Source organism: Phyllostomus discolor, chromosome 3 (assembly GCF_004126475.2).
Source record: "Phyllostomus discolor isolate MPI-MPIP mPhyDis1 chromosome 3, mPhyDis1.pri.v3, whole genome shotgun sequence".
In the NCBI taxonomy this organism is placed as follows: domain Eukaryota; kingdom Metazoa; phylum Chordata; class Mammalia; order Chiroptera; family Phyllostomidae; genus Phyllostomus; species Phyllostomus discolor.
The window spans coordinates 89477881-89484236 of record NC_040905.2 but is presented as its reverse complement, the minus strand read 5'-3'; positions in this window follow the sequence as shown (position 1 = coordinate 89484236).

Here is a 6356-nt window from a genome sequence, read left to right as displayed (position 1 = left end):
ATATCATCTGGCAAAGCAAAAGGTTGCCAATTAGATAACGGTCAGGGCACATTCCTGGGTTGTAGCAGTCCCCTGTTGGGGTGCGCGCACGATAGGCAACTGATCTATGTTTCTCTCACACGTCAATGTGTCTCTTTCTCTTCCTCCCTCCCTTCCCCTCTCTCTAAAAATAAATGAATAAAATCTTTTACCCTGGTTGGTGTGGCTCAGTGGATGAGCACCAGCCTGTAAACTGAAGGGTTGCTTGCTCAATTCCCGGTTAAGGCACATGCCTGGGTTGCGGGCCAGGTCCCCAGTAGGGGGTGTGCGAGAGGTGACCAAAGTTTCTCTCGGACATCAATGTTTCTCTCCATCTTTTTCTCCCTCCCTTCCCCCGATGAACAAAATCTTTAAAAGTATATAAATAAATAAAATCATTAAAAAAATTAAAAGCAGACAACTGATTGTTCATCTGGAAAAAGATAACACTGGGTCCCTACCTTATACCATGTGTCAGAGTCAAGTCCAGCTGGCCTCACAGGGTATCAGACTCTTTTGCATTATAAACCACAACAACAATCCTATGTGGAAGTAGTATCAGCCTCCAAAAGGGATGAGACTGGAATATATCCAAGGCCCAAGAGAAATTTCCTGATTGGCTCAGGCAATCTGGGGAAAATGAACTATACCTAGCGATATAAAAAACATTCTTCAGTTCGCTATGGAGAAGAGACAGCAAAAAGGACATTCTGAGAGGCAGGGGATTGAATTAGATCACAGGTGTCCAGGTCAGCTGTGGAGAGGAGAAGGGGGCTCCTCTGAATCAAAGAGAAAAGAATCCAAGGTGGGTGATGATCAAGGTCAGGGCTCAGCAACTTTTTCTATGAAGGGTCAGGTAATAACTATTCCAGGTTTTGTGAGACATAGTCTGTTGAATATTCTTCATTTCCACAGTCCTTCAAAGATGTAAAAACATTTTTAGCTCACAGCCAGGGCTGGATTTGACACGATGGATAGTTTGTTGACTCTTGAAATAGATTATTTTTAAATTGTTCTAGAGATATGTAAGGAGTTCATTCTTGGCCTCTTTTCTCAGTGATGTTATCTGCTGAGAGTGCAAAGGACAATGGTAAGCTTGGAGCTTAAATAATGGAGCAATAGTTGAAATATCTGTTGTGAGGAATGATGTAGGAAAAAATGTAGGGTGAATAGAAAGATTGTGAAACAATACTAAACACCCAAGTGAAATTCAAAACAAAACAAGTGATAGAATCAATCTACACAATTGCTTGTGCAATCTGGGGGCAGATCTTCAGGAAACAAACAGATTAATCCAATATTGGGATTTGTCACAATGACTACAAAAATGCCAAATGGAAGGAAAGGAGGGCTCTGAAGGTAGGTTGTAGGGAGTGACTGTGGAATCCAAGCTAAACAGAGAGGAGTGTTGGAAACCAGTAAGAAAGACAAAGAGAAGCTGAGGAGTCAGAGGTTAGGATGAGGCCATGACGCAGGTTTCATTAATTTTTCAAGAAATGTTATAGGCAAACTAACTGTAAAATGCATCTTTCCTGTTTTCCACAAGCAGAAGTTTTGCTATATTCTGTCTGCACTTTGCTTTTTACTCAGTAAACGTATCTTTCCAAATCTACACATATTGATCTACCTCATTAATATTTTGTTGCATGTATTCCCCATGACTTATGAAGCTTATTGGTGGACATTTGGGTTGTTTCCAACTTTAGGATTTGCCACATATCTGGGATAAACATTATTATATATAATTCCTTGTGCACTTTTTGTAAATAAATCTAAAGGATGAATTCCTGTACATGGAATTGCTGAGTCTAAAAGTTATGTGCATTTTGAATTTTGTCAGCTATTGTTGCCAAATTATCCTGCAGAGTTCAGATTTCCACTCCCCAAAACACTTGGGGATAATGTTCATTTCCCCACAATCTCATCAACGTTGGGTGTTACCAAACTTTCCATCTTTGCCAATCTGATAAGTGAAATGTACCACAATTTTTAGTTGTATTTTTTAATTTATATTTCTTATTTATGAGTGAAGTCAATCATTATTCCTAGCTTCGTTAGTTACTTGTAATTCTTTTGCTTGAACTGGTTATTTTTATCCTTTCCTCTGTTTTTGTTGGATTATGTATCTCTTATTGATATGAAGGGTTTTTGTACATTAAAGGAATTAGCCCTTTTTCAAATGTTTTGAAAATACAGTGATCCCTCACCTATTGTGGAAGTTACATTCCAGAGACACCCGAGATAGGTGAAAATCCACGAAGTAGCAGTGTTATATTATTTATATATATTTTAAGGCTTTATAAGCCCCTCCCACATTCCTATAAACCTTTCCCACTCTCTTATTAACCTGTCCCACACTCTTATAAACACTTCATATGCTCTTAAACACTTTCTACACTCTTAAACCTATGTAATTTTAACAACATATAAAGTTCTATATGGGTACTCATCAGCGAAGTATACTATAACCTGAATGATGAAGATCATGAATTATGTAGCTGTGCAGTACTGATGGTGATGAAGGAGATGACGATGAGATGAATGTACTGCAAAGCCAAGAAGAGCAGTACAGCTCTTCTGAAGGCACCACTTCATCAGGAGCTTCATCAGGTGGTGCAGTATCTTCACCCTGGGCTGTAACTTCTATTTCCACTAAAGGCGTAGGCATAACTGATCTCTTCGTCCGAGCGATGAACATAGTTATGGGGAGTTGCTGGCGCTGCTCTTTGTCTGCAGAGGCAGCTTCTCCATGCAGAGAAATGCTCTTGAGTCCAAAGCATCTCCGAAATTTGTCAAACCAGCCCTTGCTGGCACTGACTGGGGTTGGTCTGGTGGGAAGAGCACTCAATGGTCCTGCTTCTGCATCATCATCGTCATAAACATCCGTGCTTTCCGTAAAACTATAATAAAGATTCTTGGCCTTCATCCGGATGGTGTTGGTATCCAGTGAGATATTCTTCTTCCTGCAGTCATTTACCCACAGGGCCAATGCAGACTTCATCCTCACAATGCCCTTATTGTGGGAAGTGAATGCCCTCTTTGCAGTCTTGTTAAAAGTCACTGTTGCCGTAGACCTAATATTCTTCTCATCTTTCTTTATGTAGCGAACAGTAGATTCGTTGATCCCATAATGACGGCCTACAGCAGCATAGCTTTTGCCTTCCTTTAACATGTCCAGAAGTTCCACCTTTTCTTTGATGGTAAGCATATTCCTCTGGCGCTTGGGTTCATTGCCAGAAGCCTTAGAAGGCGCAGAACATTTAGGTAGCATCATAGGGCTTGAAATAAATTCAAACTTTTATGAAAATTTCACAAAAACACAATAATGCAGAGCAACACTACACACAGCGATCAGACATTGATGTGAAGTGGACAAGGAGAGATGCTGAACATAGGGGCACAGTGTAGGAGGGCAAACAGACCAATGCTAGGTCACTGAGCCAATCAGCACCCAGGATACAGAACACAGTGCTGTGGTTGGTTGCCTTCCATTCCATCAGCCAATAGTGTGCCGTGTACAATCTCACATTGGCAAACTTGCGCAAGTGGTAGTGGCATACTACATTTCCATTGTGTACAGTACAGTATTCATCCGCTGATGAAATACATACTGTATTTTATTTCGATTTAGTATTCTTTTAATATGTTTGAATTAACATTTTTATATTGTTTTAAAATTTTTAGGCAAAAATAATTAAAATCATAAATATTATATAAATACCTATATACTGCAAAATCTTGTGATATAGTGAAAACTCCGTGATACAGAATTATATTTTTTTAAAAACCTGTGATACAGTGAAGCTGCAATAAGTGAACCTCAATATAGCAAGGGATGATTGTATTTTGCTATTTGTCTTTTGCCTTTCTTAACAAAATTTCATGCACTGCAAGATTGTTTTATGCATTCAAATTCATCTTACCTTTCTTAAAAAATATTTTGTTTTGTACCTTCTGTACTCCAAAATGATTTTTAAAATCCCCCATATGCCCTTCCAATATACTTATGGTTTTATCTTATTTCTTTCTGAAATGCATCTAGTCAAAGAAAAACAATAGAAATCCAGCCTCCCCTGGGCCCCTTTTTTCAAATGGCTAGCAAGCTTTTCTCAACACTGCTGCAGGATCTATTTTTCCTTATTAATTTAAAAGGCCAATTTTATCAACCATTATATTTCTGTGTAAAGTTGCCTTTATGTTTGGACTCATTCTATTCTGTAATCTATCTGTATCCCGTGTCAAGACCTGACAAATTGTTTTAATTTCTGCAGTTGTATAATATCATTTATATTTGGAAGAGCTTTTCTATATCACTGGTTCTTCTTTCCCATGGTTTAAAGAGATTTTTGAAGAAAATTTAAAAATACTTGCCTGAAAACTGCAAAGGAAACCAGACACATTCCAACCTCATGCTCCCGGCCTGGAGAGATCAGACTATAACCAAGGGAAATGGCATTGTCCGAAAGAAAACATTTCAGGAAAGGTAAGCATATGAAAGCTTTTTTTCTAGCAAAGAACAAGGTACTGAATGTACTGAGAGCATTGTGAGGGACTGAGAAGAAAGAAGGGGGAAGGGAAGAAGGAAAAGAGAAAGGGACAGAGGGGACAGAGGGGTAGACAGAGAGAAAAAAAATCTGAACAAAAGAAATGAGATGAGGGTATTGGGTGAAACACAGGAAAGGAGAGGGGAGGAGAGAGGCTGTCATTACCATGGAGATGAAATAGAAGAGGCAGCAGAGTTTACTTAAAACTTTCAAACACCTGTTCTGAACATCAGCAGGCCCGGGGTGTCAGGCTTGGCATTGGAGTAAATACTTCACCTCATTGGTTCTTTATTAACAATAAGGGTAGAATTATATCTGGCCTGTCTTTAACAGGACAAAGTAAAATGGCAGATGTGAAAGTTGTTTTAGCATTAATTACAGAAATAAAGGTTATAGGAGTTCAAAATGCTGATATGGACAGTTTTGGATATTTGACTTATATTACCCAACTTAGCCTTTAGGATTTAAAATAAAGTTTTGAATAGGTATATTTACATGATTCAAGAATCAAAACCATATAAAAAGTTACACACACAGTATTGCTCATACCTCTACCCACTCCATGCATGCTATTCCATAATCTACCCCCATTTCTGAAGACTGATTAGTTTTTTTGTATGGCCTTCAAGTATTTATTTATTTGCAAATACTAATATTCATACATTTTCCCTATCTTCTCTCCTTCTCTCACACAAAAAGGACGTACACTAGATACCATGCTTCTTACCATGTAATATGTCCTAGAAAATATTCCACATCAGTGCAGAGACCTTTCTCCTTTTTCTTAAAGCTGATGTAGACATAAGTATTTAAAATATCCCCCTACTGATGGACATTTGAGTTGCTTCTAATCACTTGTTATTACAAATTGCTGCAGCAATTAATAACTTGTACCTATGTCACATTAAAATTTGTATACAGGCATATTGGTTGGATAAATTCTTAAATAGAGAATGTTAGAGCATCAGTGCTAACAGTGTTGTAGACATTGCCAGATTTGCAATACAGGTTGTATACCATTTTGCACTTCCACCCACATGTAACAGTGCCTGTTTCCCCACAGCTCAGCCAACCGAATGTGTTGCATTAAGCTTTTGCCTTTTGCAAATCTCATAGAAATAGCTTTTCAGTGTAGTTGTCTCCATTTTTGGAAAATTCTGCATTTCTTTTCTTTTTAACATATTATTTAACATTTTAAAGTTTGTGTTTGCTAACCCCAATACTGGGATCACTGCATCTGCTTCTATTGGTTATTTTTTCTCTTGTTGGTCACATTTTTGCATGTCTATTAATTTTGCATTGTATGCCAGTGTTTGTGCATAATGGAAGAGGCTCCAGGCCTCCCATGATGGGGGCAGTGCTTTGTTCCAGAGTATCTATTCCATTAAAAAAAAAAAGCTCTGCCCATCATGGAAAGGGTTGACCATTTTGTATCAATTTTCCCAAGTAAACATTACTCCTTTTAAATAGAAAGGAGCTTTATTTCAGTTTTTTTTTAAATTTTAGTTTTAAATATTGATTCTGTCCCTTTCAGTTTTTTTCCTCAGGGACTCCAATTTTACGTATGTTGGATCTTCTTTACCTATTATATCTTTCTCTTTCTCTCAAATCCTTTATTTTATTTTCTTCACTTTTACTATTCTTAATACTTTACGTCTCTTACTGTTCTGGTATCTAATTCTCCTTCGTGACAATTGCAATGTGGTCTTCACTTCTGACTCTTTCCAATCCTTTCTCTTTTTTAAAAATGTTTTTCTTAATACTCATCAGAGGACATGCATATTGGTTTGAGAG